We start from the raw sequence: 12,865 nt of genomic DNA, 5'->3' as shown, positions 1-12,865 counted from the left end.
GTTATAAAATTAACTAAACTTTCACTTAAAATTATTAATTAATCATTTCAAATAAATTATTATTTAAGAGATATGCTTTTAGTTATATAAAATTATAATTGTTGATTTAAATAAATACATTAAATTATATCACCTTATAACATATATTAATTTTTTTATTCTAATGTTATTATTTAATGTAATTAGAATGTGAAATTTAAAATTTGAAATAAGAATCAATTATTAATTTAATGTAATTAGAGTGAGAAATTTAAAATTTAAATTTTGAATGTAGAATGAATAGGTTGACATGTGGCATATAATATTAATGATGATTTCTAATATTGTGACACTTGTCAATAGAAGAATAAACATATTTATTTATTAGAATATTAGTTTATAACCTGTGAGAACCACGGTTATATAATGAATTAAATTTTCATAATAAAGAATTAAAATTATTTTCAATTATTTTAAATAAATTATTACTTAAAAGATAAATTTTTTAGTTATATAAAATTATAATCGTTGATTTAAACAAATACGTGAAGTTATATCACCTTATAATCTGTATTGATTTTATTTTATTTTTTAATCTAATATTATTAATTTAATATAATTAAATTGAAAAAAATTTAAAATTTAAAATTTAAAATGGAGAATCAATTATCCCTATTCTAATAAAAGAATAGGTTTAATCACCTATTGACAAGTGTCATACAATTAGAACACCTCATTAATGTTATATATTCATTATCATGCCACTTGTCAGCCTATTAATTATTCTTTTCAAATTTCAAATTTTAAATTTTTTCACTCTAACTACATTAAACTAATAATTGATTTTTTTATTTAAATTTCAAATTTTAAATTTTCCCATTCTAATTATATTAAATTAATAACATTAGATTGAAAAAAATAAATTCAATACATATTATAAGATGATATAACTTCATGTATTTATTTAAATCAACGATTATAATTTTATATAACTAAAATTTTTTCTCTTAAATAACAATTTATTTAAAATAATTAATTAATAATTTTGACTTTTTATATGAAAGTTTAATTAATTTTATAACCGTGGTTCTCACGGGTTATAAACTAGTTAATTTAATATAATTAAAGTGAGAAATTTAAAATTTAAATTTTAAAATGGATAATTAATAGGTTGACAAGTGGCATGATAAGGGACATATAATATTAATTATGAGTTCTAATATTTTGACACTTGTCAATAGGAGAATAAACCTATTCATTTATTAGAATAAGATTTTCATAATAAAAAATTAAAATTATTTTCAATTATTTTAAATAAATTATTACTTAAAAGATAATTTTTTTAGTTATATAAAATTATAATCGTTGATTTAAACAAATACGTGAAGTTATATCACCTTATAATTTGTATTGATTTTATTGTATTTTTTAATCTAATATTATTAATTTAATATAATTAAATTGAAAAAAATTTAAAATTTAAAATTTAAAATGGAGAATCAATTATTAATTTAATATAATTAGAGTGAGAAATTTAAAATGGATAATTAATAGGTTGACAAGTAGCATGATAAGGGACATATAATATTAATGATGAGTTCTAATATTTTGATACTTGTCAATAGGAGAATAAACCTATTCATTTATTAGAATAAGATATATATATATATATATATATATATATATATATATATATATATATATATATATATATATATATATATATATATATATATATATATATATATATATATATATATATATATATATATATATATATATATATATACTACCATTTGACCATTTGAAAATTACATCACTTAATCTCATCACTACACAAACAATATATATATATATATATATATATATATATATATATATATATATATATATATATATATATATATATATATATATATATATATATATATATATATATATATATATATATATATATATATATATATATATATATATATATATATATATATATATATACACGCGCGCGCGCACACTACCATTTGACCATTTGAAAATTACATCACTTAATCTCATCACTACACAAACAATATATTGAACTTGATATATCCATCGATCCACGTTATCAAATTATCTTATTTTTATTTTTTTAATTAAGTAATTTGTTTAAAAGTAAATCTAATAAAAATACTACATTTTCATTGAAATCAAAAAATTGCGTAGATTAAAATTAAAAACAAAAACCCGAAAAAACATGAAAAAATACCAATGAAAAATAAAATTACATGTACCTATTTTGATGTTTTCTTCGACCGCAATGAATATTTCTAAATCCTCTCCTTCGTAATCTTTGGCTTTCATCTTCAAAAATTTTAAATCATTCCTTTTTTTTTTTTTTTTTTTTTTTTTTTTTTTTTTTTTAAATTTGCATTTCTTTATAAACTTGTTTTGCTTCCTCCATGATCTCAACTTTTGCTTTTGAAATTGGACGTATCAATAAAATTTCTTATCAAATTGATCGATATTGTTAGCCCTTTAATTTTGAAACTAGAGCCGGAAGCTATTTACTTCGCTCTATTTCTTACAACGTGCTGACGTAGAAGTTCTTCATCTTGAAACTCATCCATCGTTGTTGTTGATAAACGTCCATCCGTATGATTGTTGTGATTGGCTACGTGATTGGGATTTTCTCGAGCACTTCGAACCGAAACAAACCAAATTTTTGGTAAGAAACAATTTGCGACATTACTTCAACTCAAACCAAGAATTCAAATACGGAAAAGCTTTCCGAGTTGGTTGTGACTCTTGGTATTTCTTAAGCATTGCGGCAAAGACATCAAAATTGTTTGCTCCACTCTTGTGCATATTCTTGAGATTGTTGTGAGTTCCATTGAATTCGATATTTTAACCTCATGTCATGCCATTTGGAAGTTAATTTCTCGTTCGTTCGATACCCTACTTGATCCATTTGTTCATATAGGATGTTTCGAACAGTGCCCCAAAAACTATCTCCCATTTGTGCATTCCTTTTGATCATGTCTTGGCTAACCGCAATCCAATCGTTAGCTAAAGTGGTTTCTTCAAGTTCCTTCCAATCCATCGCTCCCGTTGGAACAGGTTTAGGCTTTTGCCTTTTAGCTTTGACTTGTTTTGTTTACTTGAATTATGTTTCTTGTACTTCATTGGGACAAGAATGGTTCGATTGTGGTTGAGAAAGTGGTGGTTTCACGAAAGCGGGTTGTTGATAGATGAAAACAGGCTTTTTGGTAATAATTTTCTGGAAAGGTTGTTAGAAGGGTGCTTGTTTTGGGATATGAGAGATTTGGAGCAAACTAATGAATCAACATTGTGGTGAATCCATGCTAGGATGTTGATGTGTGGTCGTATTTAACGAAAATGCCATGTCAAGATTTTGGGATCGGCTTGTTGGTAGGGTGTTAGGATTTTGTTCCATAGTGAAAGATGACAACATATTTGAATGTATGTTTGAAACATCCAAAAAATCATGACCAAAAATTTCATTTTTAAACCATTAAATAAATCATAGTTATTAAAATCATTTCCTCAAAAACATAATTCATAGCATTCCAAATATTAATCAGAGTATCATATCAAAACATCTGTCACAATATCAGAGTAACATCCTAGGCTAGAACATAATGGTGTGTGCAATGCAGGCATCCCAAGCCCTTCCCTCCACTACTGGAAGTACCTGAAACCAAAACTGAAAACCGTAAGCAAAAAGCTTAGTGAGTTCCCCATACTACCACATACCATACACATAACCATATATACTGGGCCCCCGCCCCTACATCGGGCCCCGCCCGACATCAGGCCCCGGCAGGCATCGAGCATCGCTCGGTATACAAATTTGTTTCTCTTAGGCCCCGCCTGTCGTTGGGCCTCGCACGCTATACATATACAACAATATCACATAATCATACTAGCACATAAAGAAACATACTCGAGATGCATTTCTTGTCCTAAGGCCTCGCCTAACTTGTGCCCCGCCCCTGTCTTGCTATTGATGAGTCATGGAACCCCGTCCACACTCCCGCTGATAGTGAGATACGGGTCCCCCGCTCACACTCACATCTTTCCTATCACGGGCCTTGCCCCTACTCTACTATGAATGAGATATGGAACCCTGTCCATACTCATCTACTGATGAGATACGGGACCTCGCCCACACTCACCTCCCTACCAGGCACATACAAGTATGAAGTATCATACAGACAACAAGTATAATCTAACATGGAAACATTCCTCGGGCACCGCCCAAATTGGACCTTGGTCCGGAATAACATACCATTATACAATGTCTAGTGCTAACCCTCGGGTCTTCTTACCACGCATAAACTAAATGGACCGGCATTGTGGCCGTAGACCCATCCAAACAGTGAGGACACTCACCTCACGTGTCGGATGATAGCTGAACGTCTCTATCCCGCGGTCGGCTCTAATTAACCCCAACATATCACAATCCCTTAGTAACCAATCCATACTTATAACCCTTCACGGGTTAACCTTGGTCAAAACCAAAGTCAAGGTTAAAGTCAACATCCAGTCAAAGTCAAAGTCAAACCCGAGTTGACTCAACTCATCGAGTCATCACCCTGGCTCGTCGAGTTCCCATGCTACTTATAGTTGTGATAAAACGAGTCAACTCGTCGAGTCCTCCTACAGACTCGCTGGATTTTGTCCTTCAAAGAATCGAGACAAATCAAACCAAATCGTCGAGTTCCTACATGAACTCGTCGAGTTCCCCTATCTGCTGCTTCATCTTAAAGGATTAAGCTTCTATTCTTTAAATCTAAGCTCCTTACTTCACCCACATTCTAAAAACACCCTTTTAAGGGTAAAGTTTCCAACTTTACCCATTAATACCCTCACTTAAAGGCTATAGCTCAAACCCTAACTCTTTAGGACCTAGATCTTGGTCCATAAGCCACCAATACTTCAAAATAAAGCATATTAACTGAGATCTAGACTCTAAGTATTGTATCATTCGTAAAGCTTCTGACTTTTCCTCATATGCATGGCTTTTTGGAGCTTAAAAGGACAAAATAACCACCAATAGCTTGCATGGGGCTTCAATGGCCATAAAGTTTGCACCTTTATGCCATGAAAGCCCTCTATGGCTCTAGATTTGGAAAAATGTACACTTGGGACGTTCATTTCCCAAGGGTCAAGCTTCTTGGTCCAAAAACCCACTAGAAAAGGTGATAAGAAGATCTAAGTACTCATTGAGCAAGGTGAAGACTTTCTTACGCAGAAATGATGAGGACGACGAGGTGTTTCTGGATCTACTAGCTTCTTCTTGGATCCCTAAGCTTCTCCTTCTTCCTCAAGTTCCAAAGCACCCAAGATTCACTCAAAAATGGCTCACAAGCTCTCACAATGGATTAGGGTTTGGGACTTGGAGGCTGGAAATGAGGCTGATAGATGGAGATTAGGATGCTTAAATAGGGTGCAAGACCCGAATTTAGGGTTTTCCAAACCCATACCAACTCGTCGAGTAGGTCCCTCCACCCGTGTCCCAAACTGGCTCCTACTTGTCGTGTTATCCCCTTTGGACTCGACGAGTAGACCTTCAAAGTGTAAAGTATCTTTCCTTCATTAGAACTCCAAATTTCGGGTGTTACAAATCTCCCCCACTTAACCTAGACTTCGTCCTCGAAGTCCGCTACAGTCACCTAACCCGCAAACTTCTCATGCGCTATCCCCCCGATTTTACTCCTACGTGCCGTGAACCAACTGAGGATTCCCACCGTACTGACACCCCCAACTGGAAGGTACAACCATCATCCCACGCAATCAATGGCCTTCCCAAGGCAGCAGAACTCAACTACCAAAACCTTCCCAAACTCGACGAAGGACAAATCCTAATTGTCATACAGAGAACTACTTCTGTCTTTCCGAGATCTGAACTCTATAATGGCCTGTCTCCCTGACGGACCACCTATTCTCCAAAACTACCATGCCAAAACCTCATTGAATAACAAACCAAACGCACACTCCCAATCCGGATGATCTCGATACTATCATCAGAAACAAAATCCATGTTTATACTAGCTATAGAATACTTATACTTGACAGAAGGCTCATGTAATCCTTCGAGTAGAAGACTCGTCCCTAAACCGGTTAGACTCAGACGAGAGCTGCGCAACAGGGTCAAATCCATTACTCTGATATTATTCGATCCAACTGTAAGTGACTTAGCACCTTTGATCGGTAAGCTATTCCTCACACAAGATTCCTCACTTCACTACTTCTGCCTGAACATCATGCTGCCTCTTGTCCGCTTTCTGAACGAATCAAGACCACTCTAGTCCCATCTTATATGTCAACTATCTGAAGTACTGGATTCCACCTGGTTACTGAACCAATGAACGCCCTCTTATTCGCTCCCAGCGACATCCGAAGAAAACCTCGGCTATCGAAACTGCTCTATCCACATTGCCCCTCTTAGCTCCATAAATCTTGGAATCCTCGATCCTATATCTCGACCCCACAGTCTCTGCCAGGTCCTACTTGCCTTGCTATGATCGCACGGGCCTCGCCCATGGGTCTCACCCAAAGCATTCTATGGAGTGGCCTTGCCCCTAGGTCTCACCTATCTAGGCCTACGCGATAAAACTCCACCTCGAATCCTATCTACCTATCATTTTCTGATTCCGATCACGCTAACTAGGAGATACGGGCCTCCCCGCACTCATCTAACTAGGAGATACGGGCCCCCACCCACACTCCGCTAACTAGGAGATACGGGCCTCAGCCCACACCCCGCTAACTAGCTTCTAATGAATGCTACGACTATCTCGTAGTCTTACAACACTCCCCACACCGTCTGAACCGTGATTACTAACCCGAATACATCCATCGTCGAGCATGCACACGACCTAACATCCTGGCTGAACTCGCGTCTTGACGGGGATTCACTAACCTGGTTTCCCAAAACCAGCTATCAAACACTTCAAAGATGCGAACCCTTCGTAGGGAATTTCCCAAACTCCCAACTCCCACACTCCTCATTCCAATCAGCCACTTGGGCCGCCTTCCTTCCTGATGGGAATGCAAACTCATCCTAGTTTCGCACCTACTTCCTTTCCTGAATACTGGAGCAATCCTCCCCCGATTCGATTCGAACTACATCTTACAGCACACAAGACTGGAAGGATCCCCAATCCTGCTTACCATCCACCGATCATTCCGCTGACAACCAACACTTAGCACTGCTAGTGACCCAAAACAAATCAATACCCAATCCGTACAACCCTTGAAGACTAACGGAACACTTCCTGAGTTCCAATCACACTTGCTACAACTACCGCATCCTGAGAACCCACTCTAAAAGAGGACGACCTCGTACTACTATTCTAGAATTCATGGTATGCAGATGGCATATAACCCGAACATAAGCATGAAATAATACTTCCAAGATACACTTATTCATAACGATGCAGAAAAATAACAATAAAATCATAAATAAAAACTAATAGGGATGTAAAAGATACACACCTGCAACATCGGAAGCTACCTGTCCCGCCATTGTCAAACTCAGACATTGGGCCTTCTTATGGGCCCGCTGATTGTAATGGAAGCAGACCAGGTCCGATTTCTAGGTGGTGGTAGTTGTACAATCCCTGCTATAATAGCCGATTCGACCGCACTTGAAGCAGCCAAAATAACCACCACTGCCACTCCTACACGTACCCTCGTGTGGCATGCCACACTTGCCACAATGACTACGGTCTTGATGATCCCTCGATCTAGAATTCGATCCCTTGGGTCTCCTGCCCGACCCCGCAGATGTCTGAACCTCGTCTGGCTTCTTCTTCCTCTCTGCCTCTAGATCGATCTCCCTCTCCCTGGATCAAGTGATCATATCCTCCAGCGTCTTGCAGCTGGACCATCTCACAAACTGTCTGATGTCGCTCCTCAGCATCTCGTTATATCGGGCCTTCTTCATCTCCTTGTCCGCTACATACTGCGGAACAAGAAGGGCCCTCTCCATGAACTTAGCGGTGATCTTAGCCACTGTCTTTGTAGTCTACTGGAGGTCCTAGAACTCCCGTGCAAACTCGGCTCTGAACCTGGCCGAGAAGTCACTCCATGTTATTGCATTTAGGACTGCATCGTCTCCGATGTCACGTTCAACCTCCTCCCACCAATCACGTGCTCTGTCCTTCAGAAGATAGGAGGCGAGTCGGACCTTGTCCCCTTCGGGACACCAGCTAGAACGAAAGGTGTTGGCGACATCTACCAACCACCGACTACTAGAAATGGGGTCCTTAGCCCCATTATAGTCTGAAGCTCCACATGATCTGAACTTCCTGAATGTCAACGTGCGTGCCCCCATCATGGCCGCCATCTTGGTGCAGAATGCACCCAACCTCTCGTCCAAAATCTCCAAAATGCCCTCCTTAACCGTACCAAAGATCACAGGAGTCTGGTCCACAATACTGCGTATAATCTTATATGATATAAACTCTCTCATCTGCTCATCTAGCTGTCCGGCCCCAAAGCCCGAGCCTGATTCCTCACTGGCACCTAAACTGCCAACTGGTCTAGTACGCAACATCACCATGCTGCAACATATCATAACCGCCATCAGAATACTCATCGCTACTGAGGGATCACACACACACACACACACTATAAGTTTCACGGTTTTATCTCAACCTTTCTTGACTCGAGTATGGATCCTCTGCTTTTATTAGTACGTGCCCATACTACCTTCCACATCTATACGTACTTTCCTCAAGAATTTCCTCGACTCCACCAAGTCCCCTTTCACTACTACTATTGCTCCCAGCACTAATCCTATCCAAGGCTTGCCCTAGGGTATCCTCCATCTCACTCTCTACCATCAGCTGCATAAGAATTCCCTACTATCCCCCCTAACTAGCTCGCGAATACCATTATATATTACTAAGATCAGATAATTCTTCGAATGAGAGAGCCTACCCTATAACGGTTAGACTCAGATGAGAGTTGTGAAATAAGGCTAGACCTAACCTTCTGAAATTATTTAGTCCTCATAATATGTAACTTAACATATTCGTTTACTAGTTCATTAAAGATAACTAGATCTCCTAAAAGCACAAAGCAAGCAACATCCGGGCATTGGGTAAACAAAACCAAGCATATCCTAATCAAGCCATCATATCACTGACTAATGTGTACTCGGATGCAATTCATAAAGCTCATACACATATAACAGGCATCCAAGGCATCCTTCCTAGACCCTCAACCCTAATCTAGCATGCAGTTCTCATACACATATTGTTGGATTAGTGTTTAAGTCCATAACTATTTTGGTATGTACTTGACCCGATGGTGCATGGTCCTTTTGGGTTGCCTTCACCAAAGCAACTTGATAGGATGAATTATGGAGAGAAATGATTAATTATGATTTATTAATATATTATGAGAATAATATATTAAAGGAGAAATCATATTGTTTAATTAATATTAGTCAAGAATTAATTGATAATTAATTTTGTGGCTAAAAGAGATTAATTAAACTTAAGGGACTGAAATTGTAATTATAAGATAATTGCATTTGGGCTATGGATTACCATGGAATAATAGGTTAGACGAATTCTATGGGGAAACCCATTAGAAATCGTCCAAGGGATATTCTAAAAGGGTCCATGGGCTGCTTAGGGCTTAAGCAGTCAGATTAGGGTTTCCTAGTTGAAAACCCTAATAGCCTACATGTATATATAGTACCCTTAAGCCTAAAAAACGTGGATAAGAGTTCCTCTAGGGTTTTGGACGTTCTTGGGCAGCCTCCTCTCTCCTTATTCGTCATCCTCTTGCTCTTGGTGTTTATGAACCATTAGAGGAGTGACACTTGTGACTCTAAGCTTTCTAAAGTCATTACAAGGAGGATTTGAGATTGTTATTGCTACATAACAATCAAGGTAAGATCTAAAAACCCTTTCACATGTTAATATGATTAATTGTATGCTAGAACTAGGGTTTAAAGTCTTGGATGCATTGCATGTAGAATAGAGAAACCTAGATCCAAGCATTAGGGTTGCATGAGCACATAGGATGTTTTATGGCTAAAACCCATCAGTGGTATCAGAGCCTTGATTGGTTTCTATTGTATTGATGCTTATTTGATCGAAGTTATCACTGAAAATCGAATTTTTTTGCTTCTGAGTGTTTGACTCGCCCAGACACTTGGTGAATTCGCCGAGTCAGCTATACTCGACGAGTCCAAGTCCAGACTCGACGAGTCAAAGGGTCTGACAGCTCGTTTTCGCGATTTTCTTCCTGTTTTGGCTTTGGATAATTACCATAAACATGTTTTTGTAATAAAATCCGAATTTTATCAATATTTGGTGATTATTCTTACCAAAATAGAAGATAATTGTCAAAATTTAGATAATCATTTGTTTTATTAGATAAAGTTTGATTATTTGTAATTTAGATTTGAATTATCTTGTGAAAAAGTTTCAATTTTCCTCCTTTAGGTTTTATAGTTAAAATATGAACTTAAAAGTTTTGCTTTTGAAATTTAAATAAGTTAAACCCTAATGTTTTGAAATGTTCAAAACTTGCCCTCAAATTTTGGAATTTAAAAGTTGATTAAAAGTTTAATTTAGAAATGTTAAATTCTAAAACCCTAGTATAGTTTTGAAAAGTTCAAATCACACCCTTATGGTTTTATTAATTAATTAAAGTGTATAATTAAAAGAGATTTAATAAATCCATAGAGTTTTGGTTTACAATTTAATTAAATTAAAAGTATAATTATTAAATTTGACCACCTAGTATTTTAAAAGTGTAAAATACACCCTATACTATATATAACATTAAAAGTATAATATTAAATATGTATGAGTAAAAGTCAGTCTTACCGTTAGTAGGCCTCATTCACGAAGCTGGTCTATAAGGGGTGTTTAAGGAAATTGTCTATAAAATGGGGATTAAATGGGTATCTACTCTTACTCACCGCGCTCTTGACTAGTGGAGGGTCGTTAGCCGAACGGGTAGTATAGGACATAAACCTTCCATTATAAGTATAATGAAGTACAAAAGTAACTGAATGCTTTTACAAAATTCCCAATCTTAGTTACTTTAGGCAAAAGTGAATTGATGCAATTCCATGAAATTACACTTTGTACCCTTGCGAAGACGTTAGTGGAGCGTGTGTGGTTAACCGGCACACTACATAGTTCTAAGCAAAGGTTGCAAAGGGTGACTCAATGTTTGTCATAGTTCGGTGGAGCGTGTGTGGTTAACCGGCACATCGAATAGATGACTGTAACATGTGGGGGCACCATGTAAGTTTGCATGGTTATTCGCACCCGCTTTGTGATCCTCGGTATCCCAGTCACAAACTAGAGGGGCATATTGAGATTTAAACATGCCATTGAAAAGTTCAATGAATCTCAAAAATCTAGGAGTTTTCAATAGATTTAAAACTTAAATTTCTTTTCGTTTTTCATGGTGGAAATTAGTGAATCGTCATTCACTTACCTTCAAATATTCTGCAACTAGATTACGGCATCCCTTTTCTAGGTTGTAGTGTATTGTGTTGGATCCTAGCCTCGATGTTTCATTTGGGTGTCACATCGAGGATTCTAATCAACTAACTTGATATTTAATTTTTTCTCCCGTTTTATAGATGTCAAAGTATGACAACTATGGTCTTCCCAAATCCCATGGAACAAGTTTTTCACATGAAGATGATATTCCACGATTCGATCGAGGAACACGAGATCATGCTTCACTTCCTCCACCTCCTCCTATTATTCTCCCTAACCCAGAAGTTCAAAAGATTGAAAGGTTCAAACTCACTCAAGCCCTTTTGGCAAGTAAACATGTAGAAGGAAAGTCAGTATGTGCACACGTCCTAGAGATGAAGTCACACATTGATAGGTTAAGAATGTTGGGATATGTTGTCTGTGAGGAGCTGACTATTGACTGGGTTCTTCAGTCACTTCCTAACTCATATAGTGAGTTCGTAAGAAAGTACTATGTGATAAACCACGATGTGAACCTTATAGATCTCACCTACATGCTTATTGCTGCTGAATCAACGATGGTTTGGCGCACTGGAAAAGCAAAATTGATTGGTGAATCTGCCTTCGAGACCTCTATGGATATAGGCAATGGCAACGAAAGGCATGCCATGATCGAAAAGTTTGATCATAAGTAAAAGGAAAAGTTTGAAGTAGTTCCATGTGCTGTTCCTAAAGAGTCACTTTGCATTTATTGCCAAGAGAAGGGGCATTGGAGACGAAGCTTCCCTATTTACCTAAGAGATCTAAGAGATGGGAGAGTCAAAACGTATGACTCTACTTTAGGTAAAATCCATTAACTAACTCTTTTAAGTTCCTATTCTAGATTCTTAATACATGATGTGATAAGATTACAATTGATGTTTTATAGGATCAAAGAAAAGGTGAGGAAGCCTAAGGGAAGAAGTGAGCGGAATCTAATCGTGAAGAAATGGATTTCGATCGCATTGCTTGAAGATTGGATTCTTGAGCTACTACTTAGAGTTAGAAAAGATTGCTAAGAAATATGTATTAACATAGTTTTTCGATGAGTTGCATTGTAAGGACAAATTTTTCCGCAGTAAAATAAAATTTTGTTTTATATTATTTATTTATCCTTACAATGGCATGCATGAAAAATTGATGTTTGAAGATTTCTATTATTAGCAATAATAGATTTGATTCTTAATTATGTTATTTGTGGAAATGTCGAGTAGGAGGAAAGAATGGTGTGAAGAATATGATTTGATGTTGTAAACTTAAAGGGGTAAATTTTTATATATATAGTTTTTTTTTTACATTGTAACGATTGTTTAACAGCTTGAATAACACCCATACGTCAAATTCACCATCTTGCTTCATATTCATTCATTCCCATTCATTGT

This window comes from Lactuca sativa, chromosome 2, assembly GCF_002870075.4.
Source record: "Lactuca sativa cultivar Salinas chromosome 2, Lsat_Salinas_v11, whole genome shotgun sequence".
NCBI classification, from domain to species: domain Eukaryota; kingdom Viridiplantae; phylum Streptophyta; class Magnoliopsida; order Asterales; family Asteraceae; genus Lactuca; species Lactuca sativa.
This window is presented reverse-complemented; position numbering follows the sequence as displayed.